This window comes from Aptenodytes patagonicus, chromosome 24 (genome assembly GCF_965638725.1).
Source record: "Aptenodytes patagonicus chromosome 24, bAptPat1.pri.cur, whole genome shotgun sequence".
In the NCBI taxonomy this organism is placed as follows: domain Eukaryota; kingdom Metazoa; phylum Chordata; class Aves; order Sphenisciformes; family Spheniscidae; genus Aptenodytes; species Aptenodytes patagonicus.
Genome location: NC_134972.1, coordinates 6,572,725 through 6,594,923, shown reverse-complemented (window position 1 = coordinate 6,594,923; position 22,199 = coordinate 6,572,725). Strand labels below are relative to the sequence as shown.

General features: G+C 44.3%; 3 long non-coding RNA genes and 2 other non-coding genes across 6 annotated transcripts; 4 read left to right on the top strand and 1 right to left on the bottom strand.

Annotated features, from left to right (window-relative positions):
- Positions 1–3,047: 3,047 nt before the first annotated feature.
- Positions 3,048–17,863, bottom strand: LOC143170595 (uncharacterized). The gene is made up of 4 exons (XR_012997072.1): positions 17,786–17,863; positions 14,184–14,296; positions 8,005–8,102; positions 3,048–3,694 (listed from the first exon to the last, which is right to left on the bottom strand). It is a non-coding gene; the product is annotated as an uncharacterized LOC143170595 (long non-coding RNA).
- Positions 10,675–15,322, top strand: LOC143170596 (uncharacterized). Its single transcript, XR_012997073.1, has 3 exons — positions 10,675–10,790; positions 11,691–11,949; positions 14,839–15,322. It is a non-coding gene; the product is annotated as an uncharacterized LOC143170596 (long non-coding RNA).
- A 178-nt stretch (positions 17,864–18,041) lies between the features above and the next one.
- LOC143170554 (uncharacterized) lies at positions 18,042–21,215 on the top strand. 2 transcript variants are annotated; one of them, XR_012997068.1, is made up of 3 exons: positions 18,042–18,136; positions 18,512–18,619; positions 20,264–21,215. It is a non-coding gene; the product is annotated as an uncharacterized LOC143170554 (long non-coding RNA). The 2 variants fall into 2 exon arrangements; XR_012997067.1 differs by lacking the exon at positions 18,042–18,136 and adding an exon at positions 18,148–18,398.
- On the top strand, positions 18,783–18,865 carry LOC143170630 (small nucleolar RNA SNORD45). Its single transcript, XR_012997084.1, has one exon. It is a non-coding gene; the product is annotated as a small nucleolar RNA SNORD45 (small nucleolar RNA).
- Positions 21,216–21,444: 229 nt separating the features above from the next.
- Positions 21,445–21,529, top strand: LOC143170628 (small nucleolar RNA SNORD45). The gene has a single exon (XR_012997082.1). It is a non-coding gene; the product is annotated as a small nucleolar RNA SNORD45 (small nucleolar RNA).
- The last annotated feature ends 670 nt before the right edge of the window (positions 21,530–22,199 follow it).

The window sequence follows — 22,199 nt, the reverse complement described above, 5'->3', positions numbered from 1 at the left end:
GCATAGCACCTCTCCTCGTTGGCTTTTCTGCCACTTGGAGAAGGAAGTTATCATCGATGCATTCCAGGAACCTTCCGGATTGCTTACGCCCTGCCCTGTTGTCCCTCCAACAGATATCGGGGAGGTTGAAATCCCCCATGAGGACCAGGGCTTGTGAGTGTGAGGCTGCTCCTATCTGTCTATAGAGGGCCTCATCCGCTCGGTCTTCCTGGTCGGGTGGCCTGTAGCAAACCCCCACCGTAATGTCACCTGTCCCTGCCCTCCCTTTAATCCTGACCCATAAGCTCTTGGTTGGCTCCTCATCCATCCCCAGGCAGAGCTCCAGGCACTCCAGCTGGTCATTGACATAGAGGGCAACAACCCCTCCTCGTCTCCCCTGCCTGTCCTTCCTAAAGAGCCTGTATCCCTCTATCCCAATACTCCAATCATAGGAACCATCCCACCACATCTCCGTGATGCCAATAAGGTTGTAGCCCTGCAGGCGTGCGCACGTCTCTAATTCCTCATTTATTCCCCATGCTATGTGCATTTGCATAGAGGCATTTAAATTGGGCCCCCGATGAAGATGTCCTTCTGGCTGGAGTTCCTTTGTGCTGCTCTTCAGGTGCTCTCTTGCTGACCTGTGATCCTTCCCCAGGCTCTGGGCATCTATTGCTGGCCCTGGCATCAAACTGGTAGGAGTGGGATGGATTGAGGTTCCCCTCCCCCGGCATCTGTAGTTTAAAGCCCTCTTCACCAGCCTGGCAAGCCTATGACTGAAGATGCTCTTCCCCTCCTCTGACAGATGGACCCCGTCAGCCCCCAGTAGACCAGGTTTCTCAAAGCAAGTCCCATGGTCTAAGTAGCCGAACCCCTGGCTGTGGCACCAGTCCTGTAACCATTTGTTAACTCGCCAGATTTGACTGGCCCTTTCAAACCCCTTCCCTTTGACCAGCAGGATTGTCTCTAAGTATTGTATTGTCTGACAACCACAGTGACAAAGTTCCTTGAACCAATAAATTGGTCTTCTCTCCCTTTTTAAAAACTAAAAAAGTTAGAAAATCTTACTCAGCAAACTAATGCTATTATAGTGAAGGGACTCCTCTTGCTTTCCTACTAACAAAATTCTTTCCCCCACACCCTCATCATGGTTACTCATTTCATTACTGATTGACTAAGGCTACTGAGGAGACCATGCTAATGGAGTTGACACCTACTGTGTGAGTAGTTCCATAAAAGAGCTGTGGAGCTGCAGAGCTGTGTAGCCATCCACTGTCCCTACAAAGCCTCTTCTCCTAGGTCCAGGAAAGTACCAAGCCAGAGTGGTGTTTCTTTGCAGGAAATACATGCACTTATCTCTACCATATTGCCTTAGTAGACAGAGACACATTCTACCCTGCAAAAGGTATTTTTAAAGGCATTTTCATTTGCCCTTCCTGAAAATGCAAACCTGCTTTTTTTTCACTACCCCTTTCCCTGCAGTCCTTGGTCTGAAAGGCTGGAAGGCTTGACTTGCATTTAGAGACAGTCCTAGCAAAAAAGCAAACATGGGCTTCTGCATCTGCTGCTCGCATGCAGAGCTTGGGCCATTGTGAATTCCTGTTTGAGTTTGGAAGGGGTTAAGCTGTAATCCTACACTTGCCCTGGGGCATTTGTGCTAGATGGCCATGGGCTGTTGCTTCTTCCTTGACCTGTTTGACTCTATCTGCGCTGTGCAGACTGGCAGAGTCTCTTGTGAGGCTCTGCTCATGAGTGCTGTGCTTGATCAGGCAGAGGGCTCTGGTACCCAGCTAGGAGGGATCTGTTCACCTCTCAGCAATATGGCCAGGCAAGTGCCCAGGAGCCCTGAGTGAGCTGGAGGAGATGCTCAGCACAGCACAAAATGAGCCTGGACCCCTGAGACAGGGCAAGAGATGGCTCATGCTGCAGAGGGCTTTTCGGGAGTTTGGTACTGGAGAAACCATAACCCCTATAAAAGTGCAGGTTTTGTCTGTATCCCCTCTCCCCTGTGGGGTGCAACCTTCTCATTGTGGCAAGGCTTTCTTGTGGCATTGGGTCACTGTCAAAGCACAGCCTTCTTCCCTTGGAAGGTATCTGTTAAACTGGAGAAGCGGCAGCAGCTGCCACTTCACAGCACCGTAGCTGCACTTGGGGTCAGCAATGAGACTGGCAAGGAGTTTGGGAAGGGATGGTGGTATTGGGCACTACCCTGCTCCTGTTTCCCCATCAGTGTCAGGAAGAGAGCTCCCAGAGTTCCCTCTCCAACACCAAGGAAGAATGGTGAGGAACACCTCGACAGCACAAGCAAGTCAGACAAAAGCACAGTGGAAGAAAACAGATTTCTTGTCCTGATCCAACTTGCAGTGATCAGGCACGGGGCTGGTGAATTGGTACCCCCGAACAGCATGTCCACCTGGACTCTGGGCCAGCTGTGGCTCTGAGTGTTCTCAGACCTGTTCAGATACAGCCCTTCAAGGGCTGTATATCCCATAGCCAACCTCCCTGAGGTAGCTTCTTGCCCTCATACCAGGGCACTGGGCTACTGCTCATGGCACCAGCTGTCATTACACGGCTGGACTCGATCCCTGTCGTTTTTTCCCTGTGGGAGCTGTATACTCAGTGGGGAGCACAGTTGCCCTTTTCCCAACACTAGTAGCTAATACTTGGACTACAGCGTATGAAGGAAAGGATTAGCAGCGCAAGTGAAAGCTGTGGATGTGCTCCCGTTCCCATTCCTGGCATGGGGACACAGGTTCCTCACTCTTGTCACGGGACAGTTTCAATTCTCGCAAGCATCTCTGTTCCTGGAATTCCAGAGGAACCTTTGGATCTGTTTAGAGGCTGAGACATTTCTGGAGAGCTCTGTCCTGTGTCCAGGCAGCCCAGTGCCCGGCTCCTCAAGGGCTTGTTGATGAGAGTGAAAGGCACCAGCTTGCCTTCCCTGGGAACCCCTCCTACAAACCTGACTAAAGCAAGCACAGTTTGTATGTGGATAGCAAAAGCCTTTCCATGGGTAAGTGTCATGGTTCATTTGGATCTCTCAAATTTACAGGACAATGCACTTTGTAAATTAAAATTTATTTCGTGAGCTCATCTGGTTAAAAAAAAAAAAGCAAAGGCTCAATCCCCTTTGTACAGATTAGTCTGTCATGTGAATTCTCGAATTCATTAATTTGTGGATTCACTACACCTTCTCAAGTACCTCACAGGTTCTCCAATGTCTTGCAGATTCTCTAATGCGCGTGTCTGTGAGCGAAACAGTTACCTAGCCAACGGTGAGAGTGCTTCTCCATCACAGTCCTGCGAACATGCTGCTCTCACTTTGACCTAAGGGTGCTGCTCCCAGCACACATTGGGCCTCGGTGTGAGCCACGTGTTACACCAAAAGCTGAGCGGGACTCAGTTGAACGGTCACATCAAAGTAGCTGTGTACAACGCACAGCATTGGTGGTTACTCTCAATTTCTTCAACATCTGACCCAGCATTGCACAGTGTGAGCCACATCTGGTTTTCAGATGATTTGCAATGAACTGGGAATACACACCATCCTGTTTTGAGTGGGAGGTCATGCTCCCTGACATGCTGTCTTGATGTTTGTGAACTTGTAACAAATCCAGCTTGCCACTCCTCATGCAGAGCATCTCCTCTTACTTCTCCAGGCAGCCACCCCAGGCAGAGCAGTCACAGTCATCACCTCTGTCCCTGCTCCATCAAGCTGTAGGGAATCCAAGGAGCAAATTGAAGACACTTGGGTGAGAAAACTGTTCTATACCTTAGAGACAAAATGCCAGCCTTTCTCTCAAGCAAGCAGCTCACTCTGCCCACCTGAATCCTGCTGGAGAGGGAATCCTGAGTCCCTGTGCGTAATGCCCTTGTGCTTCCTGCCTGTGACCAGGGAGTGGAGAGGAGGAGTCGAGTCCTTCTCCACCTGATAGACCTTGTGTTCACAGCCCTCGAGCCCCAGGTAGATATCCAAAGGCCCTGCTGTCCTGGTTTCGGCAGGGATAGAGTTAATTTCCTTCCTAGTAGCTGGTACAGTGATGTGTTTTGGATTTAGGACAAGAACAAAGTTGATAACGCACCGATGTTTTAGTTGTTGCTAGGTAATGCTTGCACTAGCCAAGGACTTTTTAGTTTCCCACGCTCTACCGACTGAGAAGGCTGCAGGTGCACAAGAAGCTGGGAGGGGGCACAGCCAAACTGGCCAAAGGGACATTCCATACCATGTGACGTCATGCTCAGTACATGAACTGGGGAAAGCTGGCCGGGGGGGCCGCTGCTCGGGGACTGTCTGGGCATCGGTCGGCAGGTGGTGAGCAATTGCACTGTGCATCACTTGCTTTGTGTATTATTATTATTATTATTACAATATTATTGTTGTTATTGTTATTATTATTTTATTTCAATTAATAAACTTTTTATCTCAACCCACGAGTTTTTCTCACTTGTGCTCTTCCAATTCTCTCCCCCATCCCACCGGGGGGGGGGAGGGGAGGAGTGAGCGAGTGGCTGCGTGGTGCTGAGTTGCCGACTGAGGTTAAACCACAACAGTCCTTTTTGGCGCCCAACGTGGGGCATGAAGGGTTTGAGATAATAACAGATTAACCGGAGTGTATTAAGGAACTTATATCTGTTAACAGTTGTGGGTCACAATGTTGGTTGCTCTGTTCTCGATATTGATTTGTGTAATCGGCATCGTGGGGTTTTTTTTTTCTGTATATGTTAAAGATTGGTGTTGGTTTTTGCAGTTTGCTGTGGTCTATTTGCTGGGTTTATTTTTAAAACATTGAACTTGGTCTTAATTTGGTATCTGAATTTTGCAATTAAGTCATTACTGTACTACAGATACCACTTCGTGGAGACAACTAGCAATTACAGTAACTTTTCTGAGAGTTTTTTTACAGAGGAAATACAGAATGGCAGTGTCACTACCTTCTTCTATCATGTCTCCTCCTTCGTTAGAGTAACTTTTCAGTATTTTGAACAGCCTTGGGCAGTTAAGATACTTCTATTGGTATTTCTTTGGAATATTGTTTCGGTTTTGTCTAAAGTTAATAAGCAATTTAAGAATATCATCCAGAGATCTGCCCCAAGGCTGGGTAGTTATGAGTGGCAGGGTGTGTGGGACAAGATGGGCAAGCACCTAGGCCAATGGGCACCCCCAGTGTTTTGGAGCTTCACCCCTGAGCAAGTGCAGAATCCTGAAAAGTTAGTAGAATATTTGGACAAAGTATGCTGTCACCCTGGCAACTCCAGAGAGATGCAGCTCATTGCAACGTGCTGGGGCCTGGCCCATGCCTACCGAGCCCTGTTCAACACCATTCAGTACCCTCAAAGGGAAGAGAAGGTCTCTGGATCTGACGGTAAAACGACATGCACTGCGGCCACTCAGACCCCAGCAACACGCCCTGTGGCTGAACCAAAAAGCCAACCTGTGCCGGTATCAGTCACCCCTGTACACAAGAAGAAATCTTGGAAGTCTGCTCGTTTAGTAAGGAAGAAAATTCTTCTAAAAGGGAGCCCGAGGAAGAAGTGGATGAGGCAGACTACACTGGAGAAGGGCCATCACGAGAACAGGAGGAGGAGGGCCGACAACTGCTCGGGGAGGAAGAAGAGGAAGAACTCATAAACGAGGCAGTGACCACCCGATCTCTATCCCTGAGTGGGCTGCGAGATATACGAAAAGATTTCAGCTGCCGTCCAGGCGAGCATATTGTCACCTGGCTGCTCCGATGCTGGGATAATGGGGCCAGTAGCCTGGAATTAGAGAATAAAGAAGCCAAGCAGCTGGGATCCCTTTCTAGGGAAGGGGGCATTGACAAAGCGATTGGAAAAGGGACACGAGTCCTCAGCCTTTGGAGGCGACTCTTGTCAAGCGTGAAGGAAAGGTATCCCTTTAAGGAAGATGTCATATGTCGCCCAAGCAAGTGGATCACCATGGAGAAGGGTATCCAGAGGGAATTAGCTGTGCTGGAGGTGATTTATGGTGACCTGAACAATGAACAGCTATCCTAAGATCCAGATGAAGTCAAGTGCACACGACCCATGTGGCGGAAGTTTATAAGGAGCTCACCATCGTCATATGCCAATTCATTGGCAGTGATGACCTGGAAAGATGGAGAGGAACAAATGGTGGATGAATTGGCTAGTCAACTCCGGCAATACGAGGAAAGTCTTTCTTCCTCCCTCGTCTCGGCTGTGGAGAAACTGTCCGAAAAACTGTCCCGGGAGATCCAGCAACTCAGAGAGGATAGGTCCTACTCCTCACCTGTACGGACCAATATCTCGGCTCTTAGGAGTCAGCGTTCTTTTGCTCAAGAGAGAGAATATAAAGGGTACACACCACGGGGCACCCTATGGTTTTACCTGCGTGACCACGGAGAGGACATGAGGAAGTGGGATGGGAAACCTACCGCAGCCCTAGGGGCACGGGTACGTGAATTGCAAGGGAAAACAATCACAGAAGGGGGTTCTTCCAGGAAAATTGCTGCTCCAGTTTCCAGCGGGCAGTTCCCCAGACAGAGTAGAAGGGCTGATCTTACTTCTGATCTTAATGAAGAAACTTCTGACTCGTATGTACAAGAAATGAGAAATGAGTACTGTGATGAGGATTAGAGGGGCCCTGCCTCCAGCCAGGGGGAGGAAAGGGACAACTGGGTTTACTGGACTGTGTGGATTCGGTGGCCTGGCACATCAGACCCACAGGAGTATAAGGCTCTAGTAGACACCGGTGCACAGTGTACCCTAATGCCATCAAGACATATAGGGGCAGAACCCATCTGTATTTCTGGGGTGACAGGGGGGGTCACAACAGCTAACTGTATTGGAAGCCGAAGTAAGTCTAACTGGGAATGGGTGGCAGAAGCACCCCATTGTGACTGGCCCAGAGGCTCCGTGCATCCTTGGCACAGACTGCCTCAGGAGAGGGTATTTCAAAGACCCAAAAGGGTACCGGTGGGCTTTTGGTATAGCTGCCTTGGAGATGGAAGAAATTAAACAGCTGTCCACCTTGCCTGGTCTCCCGGAGGACCCCTCTGTTGTGGGGTTGCTGAGGGTCGAAGACCAACAGGTGCCAGTCGCTACCACCACGGTGCACCGGCGGCAATATCGCACCAACCGAGACTCCCTGATTCCCATTCATGAGCTGATTCATCGACTGGAGAGCCAAGGAGTGATCAGCAAGACCCACTCACCCTTTAACAGTCCCATATGGCCAGTGTGGAAGTCTAATGGAGAGTGGAGACTGACAGTAGACTATCGTGGCCTAAATGAAGTCACGCCACCACTGAGTGCTGCTGTGCCGGACATGCTAGAACTTCAATACGAATTGGAGTCAAAGGCAGCCAAGTGGTATGCCACAATTGACACTGCTAATGCGTTTTTCTCAATCCCTTTGGCAGCGGAGTGCAGGCCACAGTTTGCTTTCACTTGGAGGGGTGTCCAGTACACCTGGAACTGACTGCCCCAGGGGTGGAAACACAGCCCTACCATTTGCCATGGACTGATCCAGACTGCACTGGAACAGGGTGGAGCTCCAGAACACCTGCAATACATTGATGACATAATCGTGTGGGGCAACACAGCAGGAGAAGTTTTTGAAAAAGGGAAGGAAATAGTCCAAATCCTGCTGAAGGCCGGTTTTGCCATAAAACAACGTAAGGTCAAGGGACCTGCACAGGAGATCCATTTTTTAGGAATAAAATGGCAAGATGGACGTCGTCAGATCCCCATGGCTGTGATCAACAAAAGAACAGCCATGTCTCCACCACCTAGCAAAAAGGAAACACAAGCTTTCTTAGGCGTCGTGGGTTTTTGGAGAATGCATGTTCCAAATTACAGTCTGATCGTAAACCCTCTCTATCAAGTGACCCGAAAGAAGAACGATTTCAAATGGGGCCCTGAGCAACGACAAGCTTTTGAACAAATTAAAGAGGAGATAGTTCATGCAGTAGTCCTGGGGCCAGTCCGGGCAGGGCAAGATGTAAAAAATGTGCTCTACACCGCAGCCGGGGAGAACGGTCCTACCTGGAGCCTGTGGCAGAAAGCACCAAGGGATACTCGAGGTCGACCCCTGGGGTTTTGGAGTCGGGGATACAGAGGATCCGAGGCCCGCTATACTCCAACTGAAAAAGAGATATTAGCAGCATATGAAGGGGTTCGAGCTGCTTCGGAAGTGATCGGCACTGAAGCACAGCTCCTCCTGGCACCCCGACTTCTGGTGCTAGGCCGGATATTCAGAGGGAGGGTCCCCTGTACACATAGAATCATAGAATCATTGAGGTTGGAAAAGACCTCTAAGATCATTGAGTCCAACCGTTGACCCAACACCACCATGCCCACTAAACCATGTCCCTAAGTGCCTCATCTACTCGTCTTTAAATACCTCCACGGATGGTGACTCAACCACTGCCCTGGGCAGCCTGTTCCAATGTTTAACCACTCTTTCAGTAAAGAAACTTTTCCTCATGTCCAATCTAAACCTCCCCTGGCGCAACTTGAGGCCATTTCCTCTCGTCCTATCGCTTGGTACTTGGGAGAAGAGACCGACACCCACCTCGCTACAATCTCCTTTCAGGTAGTTGTAGAGAGCAATGATCATGCAACTGATGCTATGTGGAGTAAGTGGGTCACACTGATCACACAACGGGCTCAAATAGGAAACCCCAGTCGGCCAGGAATCCTGGAAGTGATCATGGATTGGCCAGAAGGCAAAGATTTTGGAATATCGCCAGGGGATGGCATTTGTCTTCCCAAGTCACCATTACGCATGATGGAGCCCTGCTTTCCTGGAGATGGCTGCACACCTGCCTGCCGATGGGAAGCAGTGAATGAATTCCTTGTCTTGCTTTGCTTGTGTGTGCGGCTTTTGCTTTACATATTAATCTGTCTTTCTCTCATCCCATGAGTTTTCTCTCTTTTACCCTTCCGATTCTCTCCACCATCCCACCGTGGCAGGGAGTACGCGAACAGCTGTGTGCTGCTTAATTGCTGGCTGGGGTTAAACCACGACACTCATAAAATGTTACTCTGTGCTCTTATTTTCAGATTTTAAAGATACTCAGCTTTCATATCAGAGTTTGTGAAGCATAAGGAAGTGATGACTTATTAAAAGTTACAGAATGGTTTTGTTTATCATTAAAAAACAATTTTAAGTATTATTAGGGATTTATAAGGAAAATTAACACACACGTTTGGATTCTTGCTCAGACTGTTGTTGAGTTTTTGATGTAGTATTTTGGAGTTTTCCACGCAGTTCACTTAAAACCTTTACAGATCAGTTTGGTGCACATAATTCTGCAATAATTCGTGGCTGCTTAAAAACAGAACTTTTATTCCTCAAGATTTTGCATTTTATTTTCTTTTAGGCTTACTGTGTAACAGGCCTGGAGCAGGCTCTGATGTGGCTTGTATAAAAACTAAGGCTGAGAAGAAAGGAGATGAGTATGTTATTAATGGCCAGAAGATGTGGCTCACAAATGGTGGGAAAGTAAATGGGTGTGTTGACTTTTGACTCACATTACGTTCTCTGTTATTCTGTTCTATACTGAGGTGTCTCCCCCTCAAGTTAGATACTAGTCTTTCTTTAAAGATCTGTTACAAAGCTGAACATGCATTATGTTTCACCCTACTACACTTTAATCAGTGACCAGTTTATCAGGACAAGGTATAAGAAAGCAGTCTCAGTGCTGTGCAATGCCTAGAAAGGAAACTGAGTGATGACATGACAACTCTATTCAAGAATGCCTCTCAATTTTTGCTGCTATCAAACAAAATTAATTCCGCTTTCTTTTCAGGGAAGGGCAGCAACAGAAGAGTTAACTCGCAAAGTACTCGAGAGGCTCATGTTCAAGGGACCTTGCTTTGTGGGTGTGGTGACTGAGATCAGTTGGTTCTCATTCTACAGGAAACATCTCTCACTTCTAGTGAAGATAGAAAAGCTCTAGGATTGTGGTGTTTTATTTTATTTTCTTAAGGGAAGACATTTTCCAAGTGCCAAAGAATCCAGATTTTGCTGTGGTGTCTATGGAGGTGCTTTACAATATAGACTTCTTTCATCATGTTTCACATAAGATCATGCTCATCCCCAACACATAAATTCTTTTTAATTCAAGAGGAAAAACTTTCTACATTTATGCATAAAGCTGAATTTTCTTGTTACTTATTTCCTTGTTCAAGGCAGAACCATCAAAGAGAATCTACCAGCTATCTTTTGATACTGCTGAACACCATAAATGTGATTTACAACTGTTTAATTTCTAACAGAAAAAAAAACTTATTTACAACTTATACTTAGAAGAACAAAGTTAAGATCTTTAAAATCAGGTGATAACATTTTGCATGCAATACTGTATTTCCTAAGCATTGATTTTTGTGTATGTGCTGTGAATAGGTTTCTTTTGTACTATTTGTGAAGCTGATGGTAATATTAAGACTTACAATGAAAAGGAGGAGAACCTTTGCATGTTGATCTGAAGTAATTTTATTAAATCTTGACTTTTGCGGTAAGAGATGCACTGAAACTTCCTCTCTCACGCTCCCTCTCAGGTTATTTTTGGAAGGGCCAAGAAAAAAGGGTTAACTTATCGATAGATCTATTATATGGTACAAAGACACATAAAAACATTTAACATATTAGCTAAAAAAGTATCTGATTGTTAATTGTGAGGATAAACTGACTCCCCTCGTCTTTGTTTTACACTAGGTATTTTTTGCTAGCTCGTACCAATCCAGATCCAAAAGCTCCTGCAAGCAAAGCCTTTACTGGATTCATTGTGGAAGCAAACAGCTCTGGCATCCAAATTGGAAGAAAGGTGAAGTGTTATCTCTGACTTGACAAGCCACGAATTATTATTCGCTTCTATAACCAATAATGCAACAAATTGCCATTAAAGAAAAGAGACTGTTATGCAATTGAACATTTTCATGTGCTCATGTACAATGACCTTTTCATTTTCACAACATACAGAAACTACTCACAAGACGTACTTAATAATTATAATTTTATCAATTCATATAAGGAATTATTCATAATGGTCTAAAATAAGATAACTTTGTACAGCTACAAAAGAATCTTTGAGAACCATTTAATTGACAAGTGCCAATTAATGTGAAGTAGTATGCCTTTGCAAGTGTAAGAAGCAAGGTGGACATCTTTAACCATAAACATACAGCGTGCTTTAATTTTAGCTACTCCTGCTCAAGGAATAGGCCTCAGAGACACTGGTGCTAGTTCTCTTTTGGGGAGGGGGGGGAAGAAAACAAAGAAAGTACTATTTTTAGTAGCAGGCAAAACTAGACATTGAACATTAAGAAAGGAATCTGAAAACTTGAAAATCTCATTTATTTATTTGTTTGTTTGTTTGTAGTACAGCTGTATTTTACTACTGCCTGCCTATTAGGTTCTTTACTTTTTCCTCTCCCATCACAAAAGATATAGTTGAACTAGAAAAAGACAAACAAGCGATTACAGCTACAGAACTGATTTCACATACAGAGAAAGTAAACTGCCCAGCTTTGACAAATTAAGGGCATGCTGGTCTGTAAATGCAAAACTAATATTTGTTGTATATATGGTGATTTTTAGATAAAACTGAAGTGTTTGGGGGGGAAAAAAAAGCTTACTTTACGCTTTGAGTAAACTAAAGAATGAAAATGTGTTGTACCTTGGAAGAATCCAATTTAGTTGCATCTCTGTAAACTTCCCTTTTCAGGAAATGAATATGGGTCAGCACTGCTCTGATACAAGAGGTAATGGCAATGAACGTGGAACTGGCTAGGATGGCTTACCAAAGAGCTGCGTGGGAAGTTGATGCTGGTCGCAGGAATACCTACTATGCTTTCATTGCAAAGGCATTCACGGGTGATGTTGCAAACCAAGCAGATACAGAGGCAGTGCAGATTTTTGGAGGAAATGGATTTAATACTGAATATCCTGTAGAAAAACTAATTAGAGATGCCAAAATCTACCAGGTGAGTAAAAGAGAGAATGTGATCTTTATAGTAATGCATACATTTTATATAAAATAAACTAATGGCTACTTATTTGAAATCATGATGTACACATACAAAAAAAGTTTTAAGGATGAGAGCAGTAATCCTGCCATTTAAAGAAAGGGCATTCAAATCAGGCAAATTCCTGCATACAAAACTCTTTGCATTAGATCAACAACTTAACCTACACAAGAGAAATAAATTTAGTGGTGTGGTTTTGTTTTTCTGATGTGGTAATTCTTTGAAATTTGTGGACTCTTCATTTTGAAGCTTTTGAACTCTTAGAAAAAAGCACTGTAGAAAACACTGATCAAAATACCAATGCTTGCTTTGGTATTCTGTAAGTTTATGTATAATGCTGTTCTCTTCATCACTTCTTGCTGTGCTCTAATCCTTCTGTCTGAAACTTTGGTATCATAAACTGGGCAGATTACTTCAGTTGAGATATCATCAGCACTGAGTATCATGGATTAATTATCTTGCATATGTAGTATTAACAGAATTGTGGCACAACCTGGAGTGATTAGCTTTTTTTTTTCCCAAAAAAGAACAAAACATACTCATATTTACTCATGTTTAGCCCATAGTCACCCATAATCCCCAGATCTTTTTCTGCAGTATTATTACCAAGAAAGGGTTCCATGTTGTAATTCTTCTCTTAGCATATACTATACTACAGTTCTTTATTCCGCAAGAATGATTTAATTATGTTCAGCAAAACCAGTAATCTGGACCACCTGGTTCTGACATTAATAATGACTAGATAAAACATCAAAATAGATGATGTCAAGAAATGCATGTGGACCATGATCTGCAATGTTAGTTGTAACAGCTATTATTCTTACGATTCTAGGTAGTTGAAATTTCTGTTACAGCCGACTTTAAAATTACAACTACCCTCACTAGCCAAGAATTTTTCTCTATCTAAGGATAGAAAACTACTGGTTTGGAATCTAAAGGTTCTTAGTCCTAACTGTACTCCTGCAAGTAAGGAAATGAATGAGTAACTGAACTTTGTTATGATTGGGCTTTCTTCCTGTCAGGTTGCGTGCTTTTCTAGAGAAAGAGGTTGGGAGGGTTAGAAGTTTATTTGAAAGTTGAGACTGATTTTACAGCATCCCAGTTATTTAGACTTTCCATTACACTGATCCATCACAAATGCATGACTAGGTAGATGACTTTTTTTTTTAAATTGTTCAAATTAATCAGATTTAGTATTAAATTTTTGGTGTTTTTTCTGCTTCCCTTCATCCCCAAAAGAATACAGGAAAGGCTTTTGTCTTTACGATTATTTCATCCATGTCTCTTGATTACGCTTCCCTATATTCCTGCCCAGTTCCAGATGGTATATGCTTTTGGCCATCTGTTTCATGTACAGACACTTTGTTTTCCACCTGTTCTTTTCTTTCATATATTTGATATTTCTCAGTATGACACAGTTCTGCTATTGTGTTTACTGGTAACATTCTTCTATGTCCACGCTTTGCTATGGGTTTCTGTCTGGCTACAAATCTACGTTGCTATGATAGAAACTCTAACTTAGTTTCTCAAATTCAGAAAACTTCCCTTAATTGTCAATGATGCTTGAAAGTACTCCCATTAGCTTATAAACCAAAACATTTCTCGTGGTTACTTAAGAAGACTATGGATTTTGATGTTTTTACACTTGAGTTTCATGGCTGTCCTCATCAGCAAGTAATTTAGATACAGGGTAAGCAGCAGTCAGAGAATTCACTTTGAGAATGAACCATTTCCACTGAACCAAAAAACTAATGTGACCACAGCTTATAGCGTCTTTATTTTTGAAAAGTTCTGTAAGGTTCTTGGGAAGATTATCGCTATTTTATGACTACAGAGAAAGTGAATTTAGAATCATAGAATCATAGAATCATTGAGGTTGGAAAAGACCTCTAAGATCATTGAGTCCAACCGTTGACCCAACACCACCACCCACTAAACCATGTCCCTAAGCGCCTCATCTACACGTCTTTTAAGTACCTCCAGGGATGGGGACTCAACCACTTCCCTGGGCAGCCTGTTCCAATGTTTAACCACTCTTTCAGTAAAGAAATTTTTCCTTACATCCAATCTAAACCTCCCCTGGTGTCCTCATTTGCATGCCTTTGAGCAGTTTGCCAAAGTAGGTTCAGAACTGGGAGGTGAAACGCTTAAACCCCTAAACTATGTTGCCCTTGAATCACATTGCACTGTACCTGTGGAGTATATGGCCTTCTTTCTGCATTAGACCTACATCCGTGTTTTGTTGTGTATCTCTGGCTTTGCTGCCAGCAAGCCAAATGGAGCAGAGGGAGGATGCAGAATGTTTCTAGAGGAAAATGCAAGAATACATGGTTAAAAAAAAAGAAATAAAAAAAGAAATCCTGTGTTGAAGAGAATACTAGTTAAGAAGGAGCAGTGGGAATAAATGGATGAAAGGGAGCATTTGCTATGGCCTTGAAAGGCTAGTCAAAGAAAATACACCACTTTCAGCACAGGTCACCTCCTCCCCTCCATCCACCGTTTCAAAATCTACTTTGTAAAACCTAAATTATGTATTTCCTTCTGCAGATAAGACATTTTCCCCATCCTTCTTCACCCACTGTGTCTGTTAATTTCATGAGAACCTTACCGAGTTTTGATGACAGCATATGAGAGAACAAGACTGTCTCTCAATATCTTGTATGTGGTTTATTGCATTTAGCCCACTGTAGTTACTCAAGTCACACTGGAATTTTTTCAGTTTACTCTGCCTTTCTGCACATCCTAATCCACACTGGATTAGTGCTGTGAAGGTTTACAAGTGTAGAAAGATCTGTTGAAATATTTTAAAAAATTATCAGCTAACATTATTGCAATTCTTCTTTTCAGGTTTATGAGGGAACTGCTCCAATTCAAAGGATGATCATAGCTCGTGAACATGTTGGCAAATATAAGGCTTAAAGAAATGTATCAAGCATGTCTGGCCACTGCTGTAGAGTTCTGTGTTCTCATGGAAGAGGATTTTAGTGCATTTCTCAATACAATTAGAAAGGCATGGAAAAACTCTTTTTCCTTCCAAATCTTTTTATTGTGTACACGATTAAGCACTACTTCTGTACTCCCCGTCCATTCCCTCACTTCATTCCTTCTGACTAAAAAACTTTTTTTTCAGAAAAAACTTTTTTCAGAAAACCGGTTTTCTAAACATTTCTGAATTTCGAAGTGATTGGTTGTCGTCTTTCCCCACTCACTCTCTGTCACTCAAATCTTTGGCTTTTGGTGGGAGAAGAGGTAAAAACCTTCCTTGTAAAATATATATGATCAAAAAAGTGAATGAAATTCTGATTTTTTAATTTTTTTTCTTTTTGTCTGTGAGGACATTCAGCATGTAACAAGGAATTGGATTTTCGGTGTTTCTGTATTGTTTAAAATGATACAGATTTGCTACCACTGTTTTATCACTGGAGTTTGGGTGGATATCAAATTAATAGATCTCAGGGAAATTTAAAAAAGCTATTCTGCTTCCTCAGGAATACCATGTTGCAGCACATGGTCTCTAGGTCACCACTTGCTAAAATAAATATGCTAACACTGTGGTTTTGTGGCCTTTAGAAACTTGCACCTTTTAAAAAAATTGGAAGTCAATACATACTGACTTCTGGACCTTTCAAAAACATACATTCTCATAAATTACAACACAGATTGGTATTAGTTTTCTCAAACGGTGGCCAGATTATTACTTGCAGATTATCTATATTTTACACACATTCATGAGTCAGTATGAACAAAAGCTAGTTTTTGTTTTCATAGGGCTTCTTTTCAGTGACTTAACCATCTTATTCACCTGAATCTAGCAAAGACAGAAATTGTCATTCAATGCATTTATCTCTATGCCTCAAAGGAACCTGTAACATTTATGAAGAAAATACTTGTTTTCTTGTGCCTTAAGGAAGACTTCTTCTTTATGGATGGAATGTTAAGTACAGCTCTTGAGAAATACAGGTATGTGTTTTTATCATAGTGAGGAAAAAAAAGTATGATCATTCAGTTTTAAACATGGTTTCATTTTAACTGATCCCATGCAAAATAACCTGTAGGAAACTGTGCCTTATTTTCAGTTATAACAATGTTGTTCTAAACTTGGATATTACCCCAAAAGTCCAAGGGCAAGAAATGAGAACCTCACAACACAATGTTTTTTCGCTGTAAAATTAGATGATCAAAATGTTATTTCTGACAGGCATTGCTGCATTCTAATAAAAAACTATTTTTAAGCAGACAGGTGTGGTTGCTTTTATGCACTTTGTTTGTCAAATCATTTAAATTGTATTTCAGGTAAGTTGTCCAGTGTCTGAAGTATGTTACAGCTGTACTGCAGTTCTCACTACGCTACAGCCCACAGCAGCTGAACAGCCCTTCCGGCTCAGCAACACCAAGGCCTGCGTCGCTGTTGTCTGCATGTGTGTCGCTTTTAAGGATTTAGATACTATCCAGCAGTAACAGAATATCAGCTTCAGAGAGCATGGCCTCTTTCACTACTACACTTCTTAAGCAAGTAAATATTCCATTAGGATGATTCAAGTGAAAGTGTGTAGCTTTTTCTTAAGAATGGCTTACAGCATCACATTTATTTCAAATCCAGTACATTTAAACCTATTACTCCTTTCCATCAGTGTATGTACTTAATTGCATTTCCTGAGAAGGAGGAATTTTTGTGAATTTTTTTTTTTTAAACTTTGATAGGCCCTTCTTTCAGCACTGGCAGAATGCACTTTCCCTGGACTTCTTGGGGAAATCGCTCAGCACTGGTGAGGCCACACCTGGCGTGCTGTGTCCAGTGCTGGGGTCTCCAGTACAAGAGAGGCATGGACATACTGGAGAGAGTCTGGGGATGGGCCACAAAGATGATGGAGGGTCTGGAGCATGAGGCTGAGAGAGCTGGGACTGTTTAGCCTGTTGAAGGCTCAGGGGTATCTTATCAATGTGCATCAACACCTGATGGGATAGAAGGAAGGGGAGGGAGCCAAGCACTCCTCAGTAGCGCCCACTGACACGGCAAGAGGCAATAGGCACAAATTAAAACACACGAAATCCCACCTGAACACAAGAAGACACACTTGTTTTTACTGTGAGGGTGGGTCAGACACTGGCACAGGTTGCCCAGACAGATTGTGGTGTCTCCATCCTTGGAGAGTCAAAACCCAAGTGGACATGGTCCTGGGACATTGGCTCTGAGTGGCCCTGCTTGAGCAGGGGGGGTGGACTAGATGACCTCCAGAGGTCCCTCCCCACCTGAACCCTCCTGTGAATTCATTTGCAACTACTCACCGAAACGCCCTTGCTTCACTATGGTCCCTGTCACCCACCCTCTGAATGTAGCGCTAGACAGTACAAGTCCTGTCACCAGGTATGAAGTTTGCATTGCTTAATGGAGTGCTTAATGGCTGTAAACAGCCATCTTATTTAGCCGCGGGAAGGTCAATACTGTGACATGCTGGACAAGTATTTGCTGTATTTACCCCCCCCCCCATCAAAACCCATCAAAACACCCAACGCACCCCCATAACTCCTCAAACCCCTCCCCTGGACCCCTTCCCCCCAAAAATACACACACCCCCGAAAAAACAAATCAAAAAATAGACCTCATTTTCAATTGCTCTATGCCAGCCAACATTAAACATGATTTTTCTTGCATAGCCTCAAAACAGTGTTCCCGCCCGGCACGGCCCACATCTGCCAGAGTCCAACGTTAGTAATTAACAGCGCAATCAGACTGATCAGTTTTAATTAGGAAGGAAAGGGTTCTATTTCTGAGGGGAAGCGCAGTCACCCTCACCTGCCCCGGGGCTGAGCTCTAGGACCGGCTTCTCTACAAAGCCGCGGCGGCCGGTGTGGAGACCCCGCTTCCGGGCGGGGTCCTTCCCTGCCGCAGGGCGTCCCGCCTGACCGCCGGGTCCTGCCTTGGTCCAACGGCGCGGGTCAGGCGAATGGCGCGGGCAGCTATAGCGGGGCCCTGCCGGGAGCTGCCTCTTGCCCCGCCCCGCGGCGGGACGCTCCTTCCGGCGCGGGCGGCGGCGGGAGCGGGTGTTGCTGCCGCGTGGTGGGGAAGGGGTCCGACCCGGGGCCGCCGGCCTCCGCAGCCGTGGGGCGGCGTGGGGGCTTCGGCCCCCCTCGCTCCTTCTTAGCGGTGCGGTGGGACCTGGCAGTGCGGCTGAGCACGGCCGGGCCGGGCCTGGCGGCGGGAGGTCCCGGGGGCGGGAAGTCCGTGGGGGCCCTGGATCCCTCGGCGGGATCTCGGTGTCCCGCTGGTCGGGGCGGTCAGCGGCGAGGTGGTGGTTCGCCTCAGCCGCGGCGGGGGCGTTTCCTTCGCGCCCTTTCCCCGGGGAGGGTTCGGCCGGGCCGGGAAGCGAGGCGGGAACGTGCCCCGCGGTCAGAGTGAACGGAGAAAGGTCTGCGTCCGAACGGGCACTTACTGCTGCCGAGCTGCCCGAATTACCCCCGGGCGCGGAAGCCCGCCGAGCGGGCGCCACAACTGACTTTTTTTTTTTGGTGCGTTTTAAAGGTGACACCGCGACAGGACGCGATAAGAAAACCTGTTGCCCCGAGCACGTTAGTTTTGGAGAAACACGTGGTCTGTATAGCTTCGTATGGGACATTGAAAGGCGACTGTGTAAGTTTCGACTTATTTCAGCGCAGCTGTCCTTTTATGAAGAGTTAACAAGCTTCACTCCCATGTTGAGAGTTAGGGGTTGGGTGTGTGCTCCCTAGCTGCACCTCTCTTGCCCTGCTGTCCCCCGTGAGGTACAAAGGGAGCTGCTTTGTTAGTTCCCCTGGGTCTGTGATGGGTGTTGGCATGTATTATCTGAGCATAAATCTGAAGATGGTGGGTTTAGCTCTAGAATTATTCTGAGACCTGGGAAGTGAACTACTTGTTGCTCCTTTATCTGCAAGGAGGCTGTAGGTGTATTTCCATGTGGCTTCCTTGATAGGACGCTACTGAATCTAGGCACAGCACTGCCCAGCGCTTGCTTGGGTTGATAAACACGGCAACTAGCAGCATTGGTTTTAGAGGCTTAGGTTACCAGACATAGCCCCCAACAATTGGATTCCAGTTCCATGATGTGGAAAATGTCAATAACTGCTTATGTCTGGAGGAGGATGTTGTGGTTTAACCTCAGTCGGCAACTGAACACCACACAGCTGCTCGCTCACCGCACCCCCCCCCCGTGGGATTGGGGAGAGAATTGGAAGAGTAAAAGTGAGAGAACTCATGGGTTGAGATAAAAACAATTTAATAATTGAAATAAAATCCTAATAAAAATAAGAATAATATACAAAGCAAGTGATGCACAATGCAGTTGCTCACCACCCGCCGACTGATGCTCAGCCAGTCCCCAAGCAGCGGCCCCCCCCGGCCAGCTTTCCCCAGTTTATGTACTGAGCATGACGTCACATGGTATGGAATATCCCTTTGGCCAGTTTGGGTCAGCTGTCCTGGCTGTGCCCCCTCCCAGCTTCTTGTGCACCTCCAGCTTTCTCAGTAGAGCATGGGAAGCTGAAAAGTCCTTGACTAGTGTAAGCACTACGTAGCACAACTAAACCATCGGTGTGTTATCAACATTTTTCTCATCCTAAATCCAAAACACAGCACTGTACCAGCTACTAGGAAGAAAATTAACTCTATTCCAGCCAAAACGAGGACAGGGGAAAAAAAAAGTTGCAGTTATGTTTAGTGTCCACAAAAGAATTGAAGGCACTATTGCTTATGGTTGTTGCTGTGCTGAAAATGCACAGGTTAAAGTACTGCATCAAGAAAATAATGCTTACAGGTAGCATAGGTTAAACAATAGGAGAGAGAGTGAGAGATACACGCATATGAGAATTCCCTTCCTAGTGCAGCTTCCAATTTTGGCAGCTTTGGCATTTGACAGTAGGTTTCATTGAATGTTAGAATTGTAATTTTTGAGACTCATGGGGATTTGAGTGTTAGTTTGGATGACAAGGAAATAACTGATCTGAAGTGGATTGGTGCCTTACTACTTGCGTGTGTTTAACTTGACATTGAGCTTGATACTTTCAGACTAGAAAATAGAGGGGAGGAGGGAAATGTAGTAGTGTAGGTGTATACACGCACATGTGCCTGTATGTATACATGTGTATGTACAGGTATGCGTAATGCAGGTCGTATTTATGAGTGGTTCATACATCCTAAGTTGTTAATAGGTTGGAAAACATTTGATGCACTGCAAACTTTGTAAATGTTAACTAAGGCATTTTCCTTGCTCTATTTTGATGCTGTGCTCATCTGATTAAGGACTAAAATAATGCCCTGCTTAGGGGCGCAGTCTATCGGGAGTATTTGAGGATGAACAGTGTTTCCTGGGGGCAGACAGCAGCAGATCTCGTGGGACGGCTGCACCGAATGAAGACAGACAAATTCTGGCATTCATCAAACTATGTCAGGATGAATGTGGTGGAATAAGTGCCAGCAGAGGTCACGATCCTCATCTTCTGTTGACCCTTAGCACGTCCAGGTAAATGTAACAGCGTAGTTGTTGAAACAACCACTTTTAGTTAATGATTTTGATGATTGCAGACTTAGGAACTGGGTGCTGTTAGATGCCAATGGCAAAAACTATTTCAGTACGTTATTGAAAAAAAAATAATGTAACAGGCAAAACTTTAGGATTCGTCTTCTAAAAAAATTGTCAGATGTGGGAACATTGTGCTTTTAATGATGATCATCAACTGGTGATGTCTGCATTCTTCATGAATTTTGTAGCAGTCTTCTCAGAATATTTCTTAGCTACAGGCTTTAATGGAATTTTATAGATAATCACTTTTTTTATTTTACGAATGCTTCTTGGTGTACATTGAGGTGAAAGATGCGTATGGCCAGAGGAAGAGTAAAGGTTTGGATTTTATAGATATTTATACACACAGAAATACTTATTACCGTATATTAAAATATATTTAAATAATTATGTAATGATTGTATGAACTATACTTTTATTTAATACATATACTTTTTATACGTGTAGTGTGTTTACACTTTAGTACTATACAAAAGAAATGTTGTAGTCAGTACTTCGGCTGTTCCTCACATCTCTTCTTTTTTAATCTGTATAACTTGCAAATTATACCAGTCTGTTGAGCATTTTATTTATTTAATTGGTGCCTACTTTCCTGCTGAGAAAAAGGACTTACGTCTCGATCTTACTTGTTCACCGTAGCTATCTCTACTGTACATTAAATTTCTCAGCATCTGTTCTGTCTTTTTAATTTTTCTTCTTATGCTAACAGTGGTGGAAAACATTACCCAAAAGGCTCCAGTGCCTCCAAACAGTTGCTTGATTGCTTGTGTAATGTATCTCTAGTCCAATCTCAAGGTATGTATTAATGGTGCTACAAATAAATAAGCTAGCGTCCTGTTTTAGGAAGAAAGTGTTTTGGATTTGAAACCCTTGGGTAGGACAGAAGGAGGTTGCCTTCTTGGGTCAGTGATGAGTGTTGGCATGTATTATCTGATCTAAAGTTGATGTCTATTACCACTTTAGCTCTAGAATTACTCTGAGACCCAGGAAACTCCAGTTTCCTTAGGCTGCGAACTTGGAGCTTTTCCAAACTGTGGAATCAAATTCCTGTCACAGATTCTAACCCAGCATAAGGAGAACGGGGCACAGTTTGCATTTTCTTCTATTTATGCGTTAGGGAGGTATAGTTCTTAGCTGGATGTTACTAGGAGGTGCTTTCACGTTAACTCAGTGCAGCTCTGGATACCCAAAGTTGAACAGTGTCAGCAAATGGTGATGTAGAGATTTGGTGGTAAACTTAAACTGCCTGTCTTAATAAGCATACATGTTTTTAATTCACAAACATCGTTTAGTCCCACCTACACATCCAGAATGTTTGGAGGGTCATGTCACATCTTCCTTTGATCACAATTACCAGTCACATGTTCAGATTTGCTTTTTAAGGAAAAAAGATCCAATGATATTTTCTGTTGGGGTTGTACATTCCTTTTTGTGTTCGCAGTTGGCATTTCCTGGCAGGGATAGATTTGTTGTGCGTATTCACATACTCCTCAAAATGCTGTAAATGGTAACCTCTTTGCCTGCACAGTGGTTCAAAATTTTTCTGGCAATATTACATGTATCTTGCAGTATTCTTGGACAGGTACATCCCTGTTGGTGTGTTCTTTTGGTTTTGTTGTTGTCTTTTGGGGCACGTTTTTGTCAGGAGAAGGTGAT